The sequence below is a fragment of the Cannabis sativa genome, chromosome 7, assembly GCF_029168945.1.
Source record: "Cannabis sativa cultivar Pink pepper isolate KNU-18-1 chromosome 7, ASM2916894v1, whole genome shotgun sequence".
Classification (NCBI taxonomy): Eukaryota; Viridiplantae; Streptophyta; class Magnoliopsida; order Rosales; family Cannabaceae; genus Cannabis; species Cannabis sativa.
This window is the reverse complement of record NC_083607.1, coordinates 53,756,417-53,775,756: the sequence shown is the minus strand read 5'-3', so window position 1 is coordinate 53,775,756 and position 19,340 is coordinate 53,756,417. Positions and strand designations below refer to the sequence as shown.

Genomic DNA, 19,340 nt, shown 5'->3' with positions numbered 1-19,340 from the left:
AATGTCATTCGGTTTGTGTAACGCCCCTGCTACTTTTCAAAGGTGTATGATGGCTATCTTTTCAGACTTGATTAAATCTTGTATTGAGATCTTGAATCTGCATTGTTAGAGAAACTGGGGGAATATTGTGGTTTGAAACGAGAACCACGATTAGTAGCTAAATTCACAGAATCAAGTTCTCTACTATGATTCTCCATACGATGTTCTTGAGACAAAAGTAAAGTTTCAATTTCAGCCACAGAGTAGGGAGAATTTCTTGAGTTGACACTAATAACAAAGGTGTCATAAGCAGGAGGCAAACCTTTGAATATAGCAGCAACATGCTCTTTTACAGTGACAAGATGGCCAACAGATAATAATCGATCAACGATGGTTTTAATACGCAGTAGATATTCATTGATAGACAAGGAACCTTTCTTTTGATTTTGCAATTGAGTAGTGTAAAGATCAATCTTAGCAGAGGTTTGAGTCAGGAAATATACCTCCAAGGTTTTCTAGATTTGAGCGGATATGTTTCAGCACCAACGATACGTGTGAGTATCCCATCGGACATGGAAAAGAGAAGCCAAGAGTAGAGAAGCTAATCTTGAACCTCCCATTTAGTGTATCTGGGATTGATTTGACCAAGAACTTCATCTTCTTGATTTAGGTACTTGAGAGGAGGGTGGAACGAATCAGATATGTAATCTTGAAGACGATGGCCACGGATGCAGAGAGAATCTGAGGACACCATAGAAGAAAGTTGTTATATCGTCAAGTTTAACAGAGACTTTGTGAGAAAACACAACTGGAGTAAAGCTGGCAGCCATTAACGAAGCTTGAAGCACGAGAAAGTTGCAGAGAAGAAATGCGGAAGCTAAAAAAAAATCACTCTGATACCATGTTGAAAAGAAGAGAACGAAAAGGAAAGAGAGAATTCAATAGATTTCTCATTGAATACAGAATGAGCAAATGCTCTGTTTATATACAAGATCAGTAAAGCAAAAATAAATACAGAACAACTGTCAAAAACTGTTATATAACTAACATAACAGAATGGAAATAGTGTAATTAACATCCTAACTAACACCTAACACCTAGCACCGTCTTATATGTTAATATCGTTATTGGTTCAATTAAGTATCACGTCTCATATAGTTTAATATAATAATTTTTAAGGAATATCGCTAGCCAATCGCAAGGTGACATGTGTAGAGGTGCTAGACACCACAAGTGCCTAAAATTAATGCTCATATAATGTGTAAGATTATAATTATAATTATAGTATTTTTGAAAGATGCTATACTATTGGAGTGTTTTTAAAAATAAAAGTACCAAAAGTAATTTGGAAGAAAGATAAAATAAAATATTATAAATTTGGATGATGTGAAGATACACCACGTATTGAAATTTTTAATTTTTTACTTTTTTATTGTGGGGCAGAATTTTTTTCAAAATTACTCTGTTTTTTTTTCAAAAATATTGTGTAAGTTTTGTATTGTGTAGTGTTAAATTTTTATTGTTATTTTACGATTATTTTTTAGTTGTTCTGTTTTGTATTTTACTGTTATTTTATGAAACATAGTATTTTTGAAAAAAAAAAATCGTTACAGAGTATTTTAGTAATTAAAATAAGTTAATCAGAATTTTGTAAGCTACCCTTTTAAAAATAGTACTATTACAAATGTTCAAGCGGGCCGCATGGTCTCCACGTTTCGTTTATGAGTGGCATTCTATTATTGGGCATTGTCTTGGAGTAGCTGTACTCACGCCTCGGTCAGAGTGCGATGCAACGGCTTGAATCTCCACGCCACCTGTGGATAATATCAAATTAATTATCTACTTAAGAAAACGTAAAATAGAAAAACTGTAACTGATAATATCAATAAAATACTTTCTACGTAATATATACGTGGTTATTCGCCTCGTAATTTTCTTTTTATATAGAGAGATAATATTCTATGCATCACTATAAGCTCATATGAAACTTCCATTTTCATATATAAAAGCCATATACAACAATTTATATATATTATGCACATCCTACATTGTAGTCTATGGCATATGTACGTACTCTCACTCCCCTATAAATAATCTACAACTATCATTTCTAAGCAAACTTCTCTAACCTTTATCTCTAAATTTTATAACGAAAGGGCTCTTCAATATCATCATCTATAGATATCACATTATTATTATTATTATTATTATTACTGTAGTCTTCTAATATTTGTACCACTATAAATCTACTAGCTTTGTTGCGTAATGCTAAACAAAACAGCGTTTAAGTACTGGCTCTACCTTATGGCGTGATCATGAGATGGGGTGTCTATTCCTAGACAAACATATACATGCCGTGAGTATTTATGGGACCACCTAAATGCTGGTTTGTTTAGCGTTAAGCTAACAAAACTTCAAATACCGGTCATGCATGTGATTGGAGTAGGAGGAAAAATAGCAATAATATATAGTTAGCTTCTTTTCAATGAGCAAGTAAGAGTAGTAATAAGTATAATATTGTGATAAAAAAAGCTAATTTTAAAACAAATTTGTTTGTACTCCACTCCCCATCCCCTCTAATCTCTTTATCTATCTTACTCTCTTTCTTACCAAATACAAACTTAAAGATTCGACATTGAGGGTGGTGGATGATTTGTGTGGTGACCAGTTGTAGGCGGCGGAAGGACTGTGATCATCAAATTTTGGCTATATCATAATGATTCTCTTTTTATTATTATTATTCATTAAGAGAAATAGTTATAGAAGAACTAAAAAAATATCTCTCCAAACATAATTCCCTAAATTTTCACTATAATTTGAGATCACAATGATTCTTCTTAACAACTTAACTGAACCTTTTATCATTATTTTTATTATTATTATTATTATTAAAAAAAAATATGCCGTATAAATACATTTAATTTGTTTAAACTGTTAAAACTAAATACTCAAAACTCAAAGATTGCAGTAAAGTATTTCAAACTGAAAAAAATTTCAAATTAACAATGTCATACTGTTACAAATATATTTTGGTAACAAAATTTTTTATAAAGATTATTTTTAACAAATTCAAAAAGTCTATTTTTTTTATTATTATTTCCATTAGTAAATTTTTTAAAAGATTAGTGAGTTACTGATGGTTTGATAATAAATTTATATTGGTTTATATTTGAATAGGTGGATATGAGAAATAAGTGTTTAATGGTTGTTATGGTAATTGAAGTAGTGATGTTAATTAATAGTTGTTGAAAATGATTTTTGCTTAGAAGAGAGGGTTGTATGAGAAGATAGTAAACTTTATTGATAGTTTGGATGTTGGTTGTTTGGTGTTGTTTTGTTACACTAACTCCTCAACCCAAGTTTGGTATTTATAGGGAGCTAAGGATGATACTACAACTTTCTAAATTTTTCTTATTTTGAATTACAATTTAACTTTCTAAGATATTCTATAATTTTCTAAGTTTCTTAGCTTACAAATATAGTTTCTGGGTAATTTTAGTTTTTTCTAATTTTCTTAGTTTTGTGTAGTTCATACTACAATTTTCTAGATAAGAAAAGTGTAGAAATGTGTAGCACTTTTCACATATTGATTTTTTCTGCTTTTGGTTTGCTTTTTGTGTTGGAAATTATTTACCAGGATCTTAGATCTACTCACAAGTATGTTGATTAACACCCTAAATATGAACTTCTAAAACGATTATGAAATAAACACATATAAAGTATGAGAAACCTTACATTGGGTGCAGTGGAATAAAATGTATCCTTCCGTTCAGATCTCTAACCCTTGTATCCTTTCTGTCGTAGAGTATTATCAAGATCTGAACATGGATCTCTTTCTCTCCTTCTTTAGTGATGAAACTCCTTCTTGTTGAATGTCTTTCTTCACGATCTTCCTCATTATGATTGAGATATCACTTGATGTGTGTGGGCACTACTCTAACACTAAGTGGTTTCGAAATTTCAAGGAAGAAGAAGAGTATGAGGTGGTAGCTAGGGTTTTAAAGAGAAGGCTCAAGTTTTTCTCTAAAGGAAATCAGAAGTAAAAGTGTAATTTTCCTGAAGCCTTCACTATCTATTTATAGCATTCCACTAGGGTTAGGTTTGAATTATTTTGCATTAAAATAATGAAAATAGATGAAAAAACCTATAAAGTGGCCGGCCTAGGCAATGTGGATTTGGGCCTCACTTTTTGTAATTTTGCAGTTTTATCATTTCTGCATCTCAATTTCTCAAAAACGCCAATTTTCAAATTCAACCATTTAAATGCCAATTCTAACTATTTAATAACTACAAATAATTATTAAATAATATTTTCATTTATCATATTTATTAATTGAACAATACAAAGTATCATAATTAACAAATATGCCCTAAAAACTCTTTCTTTACAATTTCGCCCTTACTTAGTGAAAAATTCACAAATAGACATAGTCTAATTTGAGAATTATAATTGATTAATCAAAACCAATTATATGAGTCTTACAAGCAATATTATCTCAACTAGTGGGGGGACCATGGGTCTATATAACCGAGCTTCCAATGAGCATATCAAGAATTTATAACCTAAATTCACTGACTTATTAATTCTTCGTTGAATCCACGCATAGAACTTAGAATGGCACTCTCACTATATAGAATGCTCTATATGTTCCACCATATAGACACATCATTAGTTATCCATTGTTATAATCCTAATTTGATTAATGATCTTTTATATGAATGATCTACACTGTAAAGGGATTAGATTACCGTTCCACCCTACAATTTATTTTATCCTTAAAACACTTAACCCCGTATAAATGATATTTCAGCTTATGTGAAATGAGTACTCAACCATTTATTTTCTTTTGGTCAAGCTCGAAGGAGATCATCCTTTACTTACTATTCGCCAGATAGAAGTTATAGATTCCATGTTTATGTTAGCGCTCCCACTCAATTGCACTACCGTGTTCCCAAAATGTACGTATCACCCTGACCCAAAAAGTAGGCTTAACTAACAAATCAAAGAACACGAATAACCTCTTGAGATTGAGCCTAATCATAACAGGATTAAGATCATTTGATCTAGGATCAACTTGGCGATATTGACTTGAATAGATATTACGGTAAGTTTAATAAATCTAAGTCAAAGTTCAATATCGGTCCTTTCCGATGCATACTCCATGCACCCAACCTGAGCTTTACTTTAACCAATGCTCTGGAAAGAACATAGCATTTCTCCAAATGCAAGTAAACTCTGTTGTAGATTATCATATCAGTAAAACCTGTTGGGTTTTATGCCCTAAATAAAACTCTTTACAATCTGATTAGTTATCAAAATAAGAAATTTGAACTGATTGATGTTTGCATGAATTTTACATGCTAATAGTTTAATATGTTTAAATGTGTTTATTACATTCATACACACAAAATCAGTTAAATCCAGATCATATGTTTATTCACAATTACAGTATCGTCAACACAGTGGAATGTGATTGTGATCATATGAATCAAAAGTTTTGGTCCCTGTTTCATCAGTGTTATTGGATTTACACTAATGTAATAATCACCGATGATGTGTACTTACACTTGGAGTAAGTGTTATGTTCTTTCCAGGACATTAGTAAAGTATACTAGTTTCGAATGTATGGAGTATACATTGGACTGGACCGATATTGCAACTAAGTTAAGATATTACAAACTTACCGTTATACATATCTTTCCAAGTCAATATCAGTAGTTGATCTTAAGATTAAAAGAATCTAAATCCTGATATGCTTAGGCTCAACTCGGGAGTGCTATTCATGTTCTTAGATTTATGAGTTAAGCTTACTTTCAGGTCAGGGTGATACGTATATTTTGGGAACATGATAGTATGATTGAGTGGGAGTGCTGAACATAAATATGGAATCTATAGCTTCTACTGGTGTATAGAAGTCAAGTGATGATTCCCTTCGAGCTTAGCAAATAGAAGTAAATGGATGAGCTCTTGTTTAACTGACTAATCATTAGATCATTAAACACCATTTACAGGTAGCTAAGTGTTTTAAGGGGCAAAATACATTGAGGGGTGAGAACGGTAAAGAAATCCCATCTCGATGTAGATCATCTATATAGAGGATCTTTAAATCACAATAATATTATAACAATGGTTAAATGAGATAGTATATTGATATCGTGGAACATACAATATGCTCTATATAAGTCTGAGAGTGCAATTCTAAGTTCTAAGAGTGGATTCAACGAAGAATTAATAAGTAGGAATTTACTTGGTAAATTTGGTTCACTTATTGGAAGCTCAGCATATAGATCCATGGTCCCCATTCTAGTTGAGAACATTCTGCTTGTAAGACTCATTAATTGATTCGTGATTGATCAATTATAATTCTAAAGTTAGACTATGTCTAATTTTATGAATTTTCACTAAGCAGGGGTGAAATTGTAAAGAAAAGAGATTCTAGGTTCATTTATTTATTAATGGAATTTATATGTCTAATTAATAATTAAATTAAATGACAATATTATTTAATAATCTATTTTAGTTATTAAATAATTAGTTTTGACATTTAAAAGGTTAGAATTGGAAAATTGGCGTTTTTGAGAAAATAGAGATAAAATTTGATAAAATTGCAAAATTAAGTGAGGCCCATTACCACACCATGGCCGGCCACTTAATGTGATTTTTCAAATTAATATTTTCATTATTTTAATGCCAAATAATTCCTAACCTAAACCTAGTAGTTGCCTATAAATAGAAAGTGATGGCTCAGTCTCACACAATGCTTTCATTAGTAATCTGACAGAAATTTCTCTCTTCAGAAAAACTGAGCCTTCCCCACTTTCTATACCTTGGCCGAAACCCTCTCTCTCTTTTCTCCTTCATCTTTTTCGTGACCCTAGTGAAAGAGTAACTGCCCACACACAGCAAGCAGTAACTCAATCATAGATTGGAAGACTGTGAAGGATCAAAACTTGAAGAAGAAGGACATTCGGGCTCAGATCTTGATTATACTCTGCTACAGAAAGGATACAAGGGTTAGAGATCTGAGTGGAAGGAGACATTAATTCCGCTGCATCAATGTAAGGTTTTCTTAACTTTATATGTGTTTAATTTATCGTTTTAGAAAGTTCATATTTAGGGTGTTTAAACAACATACTTGTGAGTAGATCTAAGATCCTGATAAAATAATTCCCAACAACTGGCCTCAGAGCCATGGTAATTGATTTACTTACATGAAATTTGGACTTTAAAACGATTGTTTGTTTGTTTTTTGGATGGTATCATGTTGTATTGAGTGTTATTTGATGATTGATTGATGTTTGTAAATTTTCGTGAAAAATAATTGCGATTCTATCTCTGGAATTATTTTTATTTGATAGTATGGAAAAAATTAAGTAAGTTAGCCTTTTACAGAACTCAATTTCGATTTTATTTGAATTAGTTATGAATTTTTGAAGATTTGAAAAAATCGGGGCTGTGCTGAAATTTTCCTGCGATCGCAAATCTGTCCGTACAGTTCACAATTTTTTCGTTTTTCTTCGATTTTTCATACTTTTTCATGGAATTAACTTCCGATTTTTTGTATAGTTTTGTATATATACTATTACTATTCCTAATTCAATTCTAATTATTATTTTGAATTAATTTAATATTTTTTAAATTTAATTCAAGATATTAGTTTAATTTGAATTTGAATAGAATTAGTATCTATCTTCTTGCTTAAAAATCTATCTTATTTTTAAATTTGATTATATCTTATCTTATTTTTAAATTTAAGGTCAGATTTTATAAATATTTTTTTTAAAATCTTATCTTTTTTAAATATTTTGACCTTATTTAAATTCACTACTACAAAAGGCCAAATTCGCGACGGTCCCAAAAACGCTTTTTTTGGGGACCCGTCGCTAAAAAAATTATCTGAGTGTTTAAAACCGTCGCCTATATTGTACTATAGGCGACAGTTTTTAACACTCGTAAACAATAGGCGACAGTTAATAAATGTAGAGAAAAAATTAAAAAAAAAATTGATGTACTATTCGCCACGGTTTAGAACCGTCGGGCAAAGTATTCGCCACAGTTTTAAAACGTGGCTCATTCTTTGCCCGACGGTTCAAAACCGTCGGGTATAAGGTTAAATAAAATTAGATTTTTGCTTTCCCCCCATTTTGCCTTATTATTCCCTCCATTTATTTCCATATATCAGACCCTCACCCACTCACTCACTCCATCTCACTCTCTCGATCTCACTCACTCTATCTCCCTCTCTCGATCTCACTCACTCTATCTCCCTCTCTCGATCTCACTCATCTATCTCCCTCTCTCTCTCTCTCTAACGGTGACGAAAATCACACCACCGGCGACGCAGCTCCGCCACCCCTCCACTGCCGAGAGCCCCTCCTTCAACCTCAGATCCGATCATCGATTCTGCTTCAGCTCTTGATACTCTGGGTACCGAAGTTCCTTGCGGCCTGAGACCGTCGAAGCCCTCATATGTGCAAAAGATTGGATGCAGTACGGTACAGCAGGCGTTTCAAATGCTCTTGTAAGAATGGAATATTGATGAGCTTCTGGGTTCATTAGTATCATCCTCCCTCAGATTGTGAATTATATGTTTTGGTGATACTTTTGCCCAACCAGAACTAAAAATGTAAGTTGGTAGGTGCTCATGTCGTTTTTGGAAAAAAATATATAAATAATTTGTTTATCAAATGTCGTTTATTTTAGCTATTACATTATGTTTGTTTAATTTTTCATGTGTGTTTTTGCTCTGTTTTAGAAATTGCAAGATTAGTTTGAGAAATAAAGTAAATGTTCACAAGTAGTATGTAATTGTAGGTGATAAAAACTTCAATTCCAATACATATCCTATTAATCCTAAATTTGAAGTAAAAATAAACAAATGTTGCTAATATTATTGGAATAAGGTAAATAAATATCTATTTTATTGACCAACTTTAACCAACATGTTCCACATTGTTAGTGAGTAATTTATGGTGTTTATATTATACTTAGTAGCTACCAAGTCTTAATATGATAAAATTTTGACAATTAAATAAATATTATATTTGATTTAATTTTATTTAAAAAAAATAACTTAGATTAACTTAAATAAATAAATAAAAAAAAAACAATGTCAATAGATTAGTACAGTCTTTAACTAAAACTAAATTTAGCACGACTATTTATAATAAATAGTGTCTATATTATGTTTTACAATTAATTTCCACATCTTCTAGTAAGAGTGTTAGTATAGTTTTTTTGAGGAAAATAGGAACTGTGTCCCATTTGTAAAAACAGTTACTTGTAAAGTTTTGTTTTGGGAAATCATATTTAAAACATATATTTGTAAGTGAATAGTTTCTAGTTAAATATGAAACTACATTACAAATTAGAATTATGCTAGAATAAACATATCAGTGAGATAAAAAGTAAACTTGAACGAACTTTAAATTATTGTCTTCAATTTACAAGGATTTTCAATGAAGAATTTTATATTATTATCTTCAAGTTACAAGGATTCGCAAGGAAGAAAGAAGCTGTCTAATAAGGCTACAAACTGAGCCCATTGGGGCTCTTCATATAAGAAAAATAGAATTTGGGCAAACCATAATAAGTTCTGTGCTTCATATGAAAACAATTATAGCTTTAAAGATGAGCACAACCAAAATTGAAATTAGGAACCCACCTTGACAACATATCCTGCTTACATTAGAAAAAGGCTAACACTGGCAATACTACTAGAGGTAAATAAACATAAAAGACCATACACATCAAGATCCAATAACTAAAAAACCAGCAAGATTATGGAGACATTCAATGTTGGCGTAATTAGACATCCAATAATATTTGTTTAGCCATTAGTTTCAATTTCATCATTAGGTTGGGATTTTGTATCTTTCTCAGAGATCATTTGTAATGCTTTGACATGACACCATTTCTTAGCTTGTTAGTGCTAGATCTTTGCATTGGTTCTAATTTATCCATTGAGAAAAATGCTTGTTAGGTAAGAAACATTGGAACAGGGCAGATTTTAGATCAGTTCTTTGATATTAGTACTATTGGACCAGGATAATACTCTTTTTATAGCCTTGTAGGGCTAGAAAGGAGCTTTCGCAAGTTTGTACATGACTACTGCTTGATTGTGGGATTTTTCCTGTCATCCTTTTTTTTCAAATGTAAAATAAGTTTCACTCTTTGCAGTAGTGTACCATTTTCTTTTTTAATTTTTTCTTAGGGAATAGTAATGCACCATTTACTATCATGTTCTTACCATCTCATATTCAACTAGTGCTTCAAATTCATAAATTGTAACATATATCACCATTTGAAATAAAATTGTCCTGTCTGCTCAAACAGCCATTATAATAGGGGAGTGTTTATAAAATATTCAATTCAATTCGCACGATCTAATCTAATCTAGAAGAAAACAGTACATTATTTTTGTACTAGGAAGATGTTTAAGATAAAATTGATCATCCTCTTGTAATTTTAAGCACAATATATATCTACTTAATATTATTTTCTGTTTGGTTAGGCAGGAGCTTTTGTTGTTTGTTTGTTTGTTACTTTCTGTATTCTTGTTTTTGCCTAAATCGTATACTGTGCGATTTTTATATTTTTCAACTAGAAAGCAAAGCAAATAGCTGTCGTGAGTGACTTATAGCTAACTTTGAAGACTAGTTAGTTTTTACTTTTGATAAAAACACCATATTTATATCATGTAAACACAACACTCTCTTACAGAGATAGTATTTTTACTAATATATATATACACATATATACAGAGATAAAATTACATTGTGTTGTAGCAGAACCTCCATCAGAAGGTTTAAGATGAGCAACATGATCAACTGAGATTCTTTCTGCTTCTACTGTATATGAAAGAGGTCCAACAAAAAAAAAGTGTAAGTAATTCTAATCAATAATAGCTAAAAGAGTTAATAGCCCATGAAAAAGAAAATATTATTGATGCATATTTTAAATTTAATTTTTAGGTATCGATTCCTCTAGTTATGAATTTGAGACTCATACAATACTCTATTTCTAAATTTGTAAGTAAAGACACATTAAATACCACCAAATTTGTTTTTTTTTCTTTCTTTTCCTTATATACATATTAAATACAATTATAGGTGTTCTGAATAAGTGTGTGATATTTTATATGCTAATTTCACTTTTTGTGTAGGTCGCTCAACATAGTTAATAAAAGTTTAACTAACCGCAATGATCGTCCCATTGAGTGGATAACTCCGATATGTCCACAACAACCAGACAGGAAGCAATGTGGATATTATGTCATGAAATTTATTGAGAGTTTCATGAACGAAGAAGATCCAATACGCCGAGTGAGAGAAATGGTAAAACTTATCTTCTCGTAGTCATTATATATTACACAATAATACGTAAACATAGTAATTATAGTCTATTGTAAGCTTCTCTTTCACTAATTTCATGGTAGTTAGCTAGGACTTAGTATAATGTATAAGGTCTTTTACTAATTAATATGTAATTTCTTTCATTTTTTTTTTTGCAGGGTAAGAGCGATCCGTACTCAAATGACGAGATGAATATTTTGCGTGATCAGTGGATTGAATATGTTCGAGCACAAGCAGTGCGACAAGGGCTTTTACAATGATCAGTTTCTATTTTTGTTTATACTTTATCCTAACTAATTAGTGACAATATACAGTAAAAATTAATTAATGTAGGGAAAATTTTACTATGTAAAACAGGATCTGTTTAACTTTCACTAATGACAATATATATACTTTATCCTAATTATTTTTTTCTTTTTTTTTTTACAATCCAATGACTGGCAAAAACCGTCGTTGAAAAATACGAAATTTATAATAGATTGAAAACATTATATGCCACGGTTTAAATCTGTGCTTAAAATATTATATGCCACGGTTAAAAACAGTGGCCTATAGTATAGGCTATGATTTAAAACTGTGGCTTATACTAAAGGCCACGGTTTTTACCTGTGCCTACAACATTATAGACCACGGTTTTAAACTGTGGCCTATAGTATAGGCCACGGTTTTTAACCGTAGCCTATAGTATAGGCCACGGTTTAAAACCGTCGCCTATAGTGTTTACTATAGGCGACGGTTTTAAACCGTGGCCCATACTATTTTCCCGACAGTTTTCAACCGCCGTTAATTTTACCCAGTTTTCGCGACGCTCGTATAGGCGACGGTTTTATGAACTGTCGGGAATTCTTTGGCCGACAGTGTAAAACCGACGAGAATTTTGGATTTTTTGGTAGTGATTTAAAATAAGATATTTATAATCATGTAATTTTAAATAGATGTAAGATATTTTGCTAACTTTTAAATTTTGTTATTTTATTTATTTAAATTAAATTTAAAATCTGATAAGATATTTCATTTATCTTTTCTAATTTTTATTTAATTTTTATTTTTAAAATAACATTTAATTTTTAAAAGTAGTTAACAAATTTTGAAATGATATTTAGGTTGGTTGAAACCTAATTTTTCAAAAAGTAGGTTTAATTTTAAATATTTTTTTTTTAAATTTCGAAATTTAAATTTTTTTCCGAAATTAAAATATTTTTTATTTTTATTTTTTCGAAAATTAAAATATTTTTTATTTAATTATTTATTTTTTCGAAATTATTTATTTAAAATTAAATAAATCCTACTTCCAACTATCCAGCTAACCTTGTTGCAGGAGTATGTGGTTTAAACTTGTGTGTAAGTTTTTTAAAACCTATTATTACTTGATTGCAAATAGCCATGGTTACTTTTTGCCAGATCTAATGATCTGATGGCTCCCTTGGTCAAGTTAATAATTTGTAACAGGTAAATTTTACAGTCTTCTTTCATCTGTGTATGACCTAGCAACATGATAGGATCCATCCAAAGTGTGTCTGTGTGATCCTATATGTTTATTTTGTTTTAATATAGATACATATAGGTTGTTGCTAAATAAAATGTCACACCATGATAGATTTTATTTAGGTCCATTTAGTTATTGGACCTATTCAATTAATAACAGTTATTTATCTTAAGGTTAAATTCCTCTCTTTTGGGCCTCGTGTGAGAGTTGGGAGCCATAGAAGTGGGTACGAGATACTGAACCCAGCACCCCCTCACATGAACTACCCCAATTGTGAAGGCCCATTTGCCTGATTTGAATAACTGTACTAGGTTAATTATATTAGTTTGACCTAATAAAATTGAATTAGCAACATAATTAACTTTTAAAATATATAAAATTTATTTTCATTTTAATATTTTAAAGTTAATTTTAAGAAAAACACTTTAAGTTTAGATATTATTTCTAGACAAACTATTTGTATTTTTCTTGTATTTAATTAAATATATAATTTTAACTAACTAAGATTCTTTCTAGAGCTTATTTAATTAAATATTCCTATTTAAGTTATAAATTAGTTGTATCAACTGATTTTTCTTATCTAACTTAAATTTGAATATTTAATTTAAATTTAAATCAAGTTGAGGAATCCTAGGTATTAGTTATTAAAGATTCTTAAGATATTTTTTTTAAGTTAATATCTTTTCGAATATTAACTTAAAATGGAATATTTTAGATATTTTTTAGGTTAATATCTTTTCGAATATTAACTTAAAAAGATATCTTCAAATTAAGTGGTTACAACTTAATTTTTGATATTTAATTAAATCTAAATTTGAAGTTATTTAAGTTTTAGATTTTTTCTATCTAACTTAAATTAGATATTTTTCAAATTTTTTGAAAAGATACTTAGTCAAATAAGATATTTTCTAGATAGTAATTTCTAGACTACTTATTATTTCTAATATTTAAATAGGAAAATTATACTTTGTGAAATTAATTATTTAAATAATTAATTTTGGTACAATTTTATTAAGTATATTTTTCCTAGTATTAAACTAGAAATAAATAATTAAGCCTTCTCTACACTTAATTATTATTTCTTGAATTTAATACATTTAATTAACTTGAAGAATCTAAGTATCTAAGTTGATTTTCATCATGATACTTAAATATTTATTGATTTTTCATGACACTTAATTAAATAGAAAATTATTTTTAGGTTGAAATTTAATTTTTTCAACTTAAATTTAAATAATTTTCAAAATATATATATTTTTCTTTATTATATTAATCAATTTCGAAATTTGCATTTTAATTATGCAATATTTTCGAATTTTTTATCTTGAAAAATAGATTGAGTTGTAAATTAATTATTTATTTTAATTAATTCTTGGACCAACTACAATCAATGATTTTTTCATTTAATTGATTAATTTAAAATAAATGAATTTAAAAAATATATATATATTATTAGAAATTGAATTAACTAGTCAAAAGAATATCTAGATAGGTGATATTTTTGCTTGAAGTATTTCTTTTCTATTATTTTCGAAAATTGTATTTTTATATACTTTAAATTTTCGAACCCAATAAATATATTCTCAAAGAAAATTTTTAAGTTGCTAATTATTTATTTAATTCAACTTAAAATAATTTCCTTAATATTTATATTTAAGATTATTACTAAGATGGAAATAATTAATTTTATTTCAATCACCATCTAAGTATAATTTTATAAATATTATATTAAATTCTTATTTTTGAATTTTAATTCTTAAATATAATTTAATGAGATTTATTTATTAGAATAATAAAGAAAATACATTTTAAATAATGAGCTTTATTATTATTAAGATATTCGATCTCCATTGTGGATTTTACACCGCATTTGTTTTAGTGAGTAATTTTCCCTAATGGAGGAACGTTCATTAGCAATTTCGCACCGTTTAATCTCGCATGATAAGTGGTTTGTAAGTGTTTTATATGGTATAGATCACCCTAATGGTGGCGACCATATTTGACTTGTAAATTGCGAAACAATGGTAGAAGCTCATAAGATAGAATAGCCTTAACTCTCGCCTAAACGGGACAACGTTGGATTCCAATCTTGATCGAATAAAAGGTTGCTAGAATGTTTAGCATTTTAGATGAGCTGACAACTCTATTCAATGGATGGTAGCTTTGACTCTCGCCTAAATGGGACACTGATATCAGTTTGTTGAAAACCTTGGAAATTATTTAGGATTGAATTTTTAAGTATTTTCTCATATCATTCCTACTTGCTATGTGCTTATAATTTCTGAATTGATTTTGTGATTAAACCATTATTTAATTTCTATTTGTTCATTTCTATTATTTTGTAGTATCCTGTATTATCAAAATGAATCCCATGTTATCACTGTTGACTGAAAACAAGCTGAATGGATCTAACTTTAATAAATGGAATGAGAACATTAATATTGCTCTCATAGGAGAAAGTGCCTTGTTTGTTTTGACTGAGCCGTCACCTGAAGTGCCTGGGGATAATGCATCCAAAGCTGTGAAAGAAAAGTATGAGCGTTGGCAGAAAGCAAATGACAAAGCTCTATACTTTATGCTTTCTAGCATGGTTGACACCCTCAAAACTCGGTTTTCTAAAACCGAGAAGGCTGCTGAAGTTATGACGAAGTTGAATGAGCTATTCGGTAAGGCATCACTTCAGTCACGCTTTGACGCGACTAAGAAGTACATTAACGCACGGATGGAACCTCATCAAAACGTGCGTGATCATGTTCTCCTCATGTCCAGTTATTTCCAAGAAGCCCAGGATCATGGTGCTGAAATGGACAGTGCTACTCAAGTTAGTCTTATCTTGAATAGCCTATCTTCAGCATTTCTACCATATACATCAAATTATGTCATGAATAAGAAGGAAATTGACTTTCATGAATTAGTCAATGACCTTCAAACTTATGAAAATTTGATTGGAGGACCCAAGAAGAAAGGGAGTAAACCTCATAATCCTGGGAATGGTAATGGGACGATAAAACCTGAAGCAAATGTTGCTTCTGCTTCAAAGCCCAAATCGAAGAGGAAGTGGCACAACACCAAGAAGCGAACAAAAGCCAATAAAAAGGCTGCTCCTTCCGGTGATGCTACACTTAAAGGAAAGTGTTTCTACTGCAATGAGAAAGGTCATTGGAAACCCCAGTGTCCTAAACTTCTTGCAAAGAAACAAGGTATTTCCATTAATAAACTTTAAAAGTTTTAGTGAATTATTATCCAATTGGATTTATGATTCTGGACTAAACTTTGTTTATTTGTTTTCTTCTTCTTATAGGCCAAGCTACTTGAACTCAATTGAGTTGGATCAGAAAGCTGGACCAAGGGTGAAATCGTCCAGATGAAGATGAAGCTCTTCAATTTTTTGAATTAATTGTTTTTGTTTAAAGACAATTCGGATTTCAAATTTTAGTCAGGGATATTTATCCCTGTTTCTCTCATATTGTTGCAATACATTTTTTTTATTTTATTATTAATAAAGTTTTATTTTCGAAATCACCATTGCAAATTATGAGATTGAGCTTCATTTATGTTATCTTCATCAATCATTACCACATTATATTTGTATGTTTGTATGTGTAAGTGTTTTTATTATTGATGCAAATTCTATAATATTTACAACTCTTCATAGAGTTATATTAAATAAACACTAGAAATTATTTCTATGTTTATCAATAATTGTTAATTCTCAAACAATTATTAAGAATTTGTTTAATAAAAGGATCTTATGATCTGATAGGGGTGGAGAAAAGTTAAGAAAACTATGCAGTTCAACGATCTTTTATATCTAATGAACTCTGGATAGTATTCAACTCCACATAAACTCTATCACACTAAGAGAATCATGATCTCTACTACCTTTAGGGGTGGATCATAATCTCTATATACTTAGGGGTGGAGGTTATCCACAAGTACCCTATATGTATATTCTTAGGGGTGGAGTCCATTCCACAATTCCCTATGAAACACATATCTTCTTTAAACATGGAAGTAATATAATGAGTCAGCTATTGTCAATATAAATTCTTGATCTTGATTGAATGTTCCATTTCGTTTTTACTGTTGTAAGTAAAAGTTTGATACCTTTGAAAGTTCTTTGTTAAAGTTTCACACTACCTTAATTGAGTGGGAGAATTTTAAAGTTCTATACCCATCTTCATTAGGTTGATACTTGTGATAGGTACTTAAGAACACTACTGAAAAGCAATTCTAACCATTCACATGGATAGGAATAGCTTATCAGAATTATGAGAATAAGATAAAGAACTCTAGTTCAGTCCATTCAAATTACTTGAACCAAGAATTCTTAATCCTCATAAAATTTTGATGGTATCTTAATTTTTGATTACTTTATCTCTGGCATGTATTTTTCACTTCAAATACTAGTCTGCTATGTTGATGACTTAGTCTTGACTTAAAGTTTTAGACTAATACAAAAGTCACAACTAGATAACTCTCCAAACAATCAGAGGTTAAAAGTATTATTTAACCAGACATCTGCTATTGAGTGAGAGCTATCTGAGATGTAATCAAATAGGGAACATTAGAAGATATTCAAGAAAGATTTATGAAAGTGATCTATATGTCAGATATTAAGGAACTGTGTATCAGTTGTCTTTGTATCTCACCATCTAATTTTGAAATTCTGTAAGATGGTGCTTACTTTGGGGGTGGAGGAATTATTGTATAATAATTCAAGCTTTACCAGAGAAGAACTATAACTTGGTCTATTCGAAAACACCAGAAAGTTATATCACTGAAGAAAAGTCTACACTGTATTATCTCAATTACATATTTTAAAATATGAGAGATATGTCTTCTGTTAATTCAGATGTACTTTCAAAACAGTAAAGATTTCAGTATCCCTTGATGAGTAAAGCATATAGTAAAGGATGTTTCATAAGAGTTTTTATGAACTAGTTCCAGAAGTTTGGGTGGATTCAAATATACTACACTTGATATGAAGATCAAGACATCAGATTGACCTATTTGCACAGTTTGTTTTATATTAGTGCAAGTGGGAGTTTGTTGGGTTTTATGCCCTAAATAAAACTCTTTACAATCTGATTAGTTATCAATATAAGAAATTTGAAGTGATTGATGTTTGCATGAATTTTACATGCTAATGGTTTAATATGTTTAAATGTGTTTATTACATTCATACACACAAAATCAGTTAAATCCAGATCATATGTTTATTCACAATTACAGTATCGTCAACACAGTGGAATGTGATTGTGATCATATGAATCAAAAGTTTTGGTCCCTGTTTCATCAGTGTTATTCGATTTACACTAATGTGATAATCAGCGATGATGTGTACTTACACTTGGAGTAAGTGTTATGTTCTTTCCAGGACATTAGTAAAGTATACTAGTTTCGAATGTATGGAGTATACATTGGACTGGACCGATATTGCAACTAAGTTAAGATATTACAAACTTACCGTTATACATATCTTTCCAAGTCAATATCAGTAGTTGATCTTAAGATTAAAAGAATCTAAATCCTGATATGCTTAGGCTCAACTCAGGAGTGCTATTCATGTTCTTAGATTTATTAGTTAAGCCTACTTTCGGGTCAGGGTGATACGTATATTTTGGTAACATGATAGTATGATTGAGTGGGAGTGCTGAACATAAATATGGAATCTATAGCTTCTACTGGTGTATAGAAGTCAAGTGATGATTCCCTTCGAGCTTAGCAAATAGAAGTAAATGGATGAGCTCTTGTTTAACTGACTAATCATTAGATCATTAAACACCATTTACAGGTAGCTAAGTGTTTTAAGGGGCAAAATACATTGAGGGGTGAGAACGGTAAAGAAATCCCATCTCGATGTAGATCATCTATATAGAGGATCTTTAAATCACAATAAGATTATAACAATGGTTAAATGAGATAGTATATTGATATCGTGGAACATACAATATGCTCTATATAAGTCTGAGAGTGCAATTCTAAGTTCTAAGAGTGGATTCAACGAAGAATTAATAAGTAGGAATTTACTTGGTAAATTTGGTTCACTTATTGGAAGCTCAGCATATAGATCCATGGTCCCCATTCTAGTTGAGAACATTCTGCTTGTAAGACTCATTAATTGATTCGTGATTGATCAATTATAATTCTAAAGTTAGACTATGTCTAATTTTATGAATTTTCACTAAGCAGGGGTGAAATTGTAAAGAAAAGAGATTCTAGGTTTATTTATTTATTAATGGACTTTATATGTCTAATTAATAATTAAATTAAATGACAATATTATTTAATAATCTATTTTAGTTATTAAATAATTAGTTTTGGCATTTAAAAGGTTAGAATTGAAAAATTGGCGTTTTTGAGAAAATAGAGATAAAATTGTAAAATTAAGTGAGGCCCATTACCACACCATGGCCGGCCACTTAATGTGATTTTTCAAATTAATATTTTCATTATTTTAATGCCAAATAATTCCTAACCTAAACCTAGTAGTTGCCTATAAATAGAAAGTGATGGC

The 19,340-nt window shown here is 30.1% G+C and overlaps 1 long non-coding RNA gene and 1 other non-coding gene across 2 annotated transcripts; one reads left to right on the top strand and one right to left on the bottom strand.

The window, feature by feature from the left end:
- The first annotated feature begins 11,056 nt into the window (after positions 1–11,056).
- LOC115711832 (uncharacterized) lies at positions 11,057–11,737 on the top strand. The gene is made up of 2 exons (XR_004010752.2): positions 11,057–11,316; positions 11,493–11,737. It is a non-coding gene; the product is annotated as an uncharacterized LOC115711832 (long non-coding RNA).
- A 174-nt stretch (positions 11,738–11,911) lies between these two features.
- Positions 11,912–12,087, bottom strand: LOC133029428 (small nucleolar RNA snR46). The gene has a single exon (XR_009683548.1). It is a non-coding gene; the product is annotated as a small nucleolar RNA snR46 (small nucleolar RNA).
- Between the last annotated feature and the right edge of the window lie 7,253 nt (positions 12,088–19,340).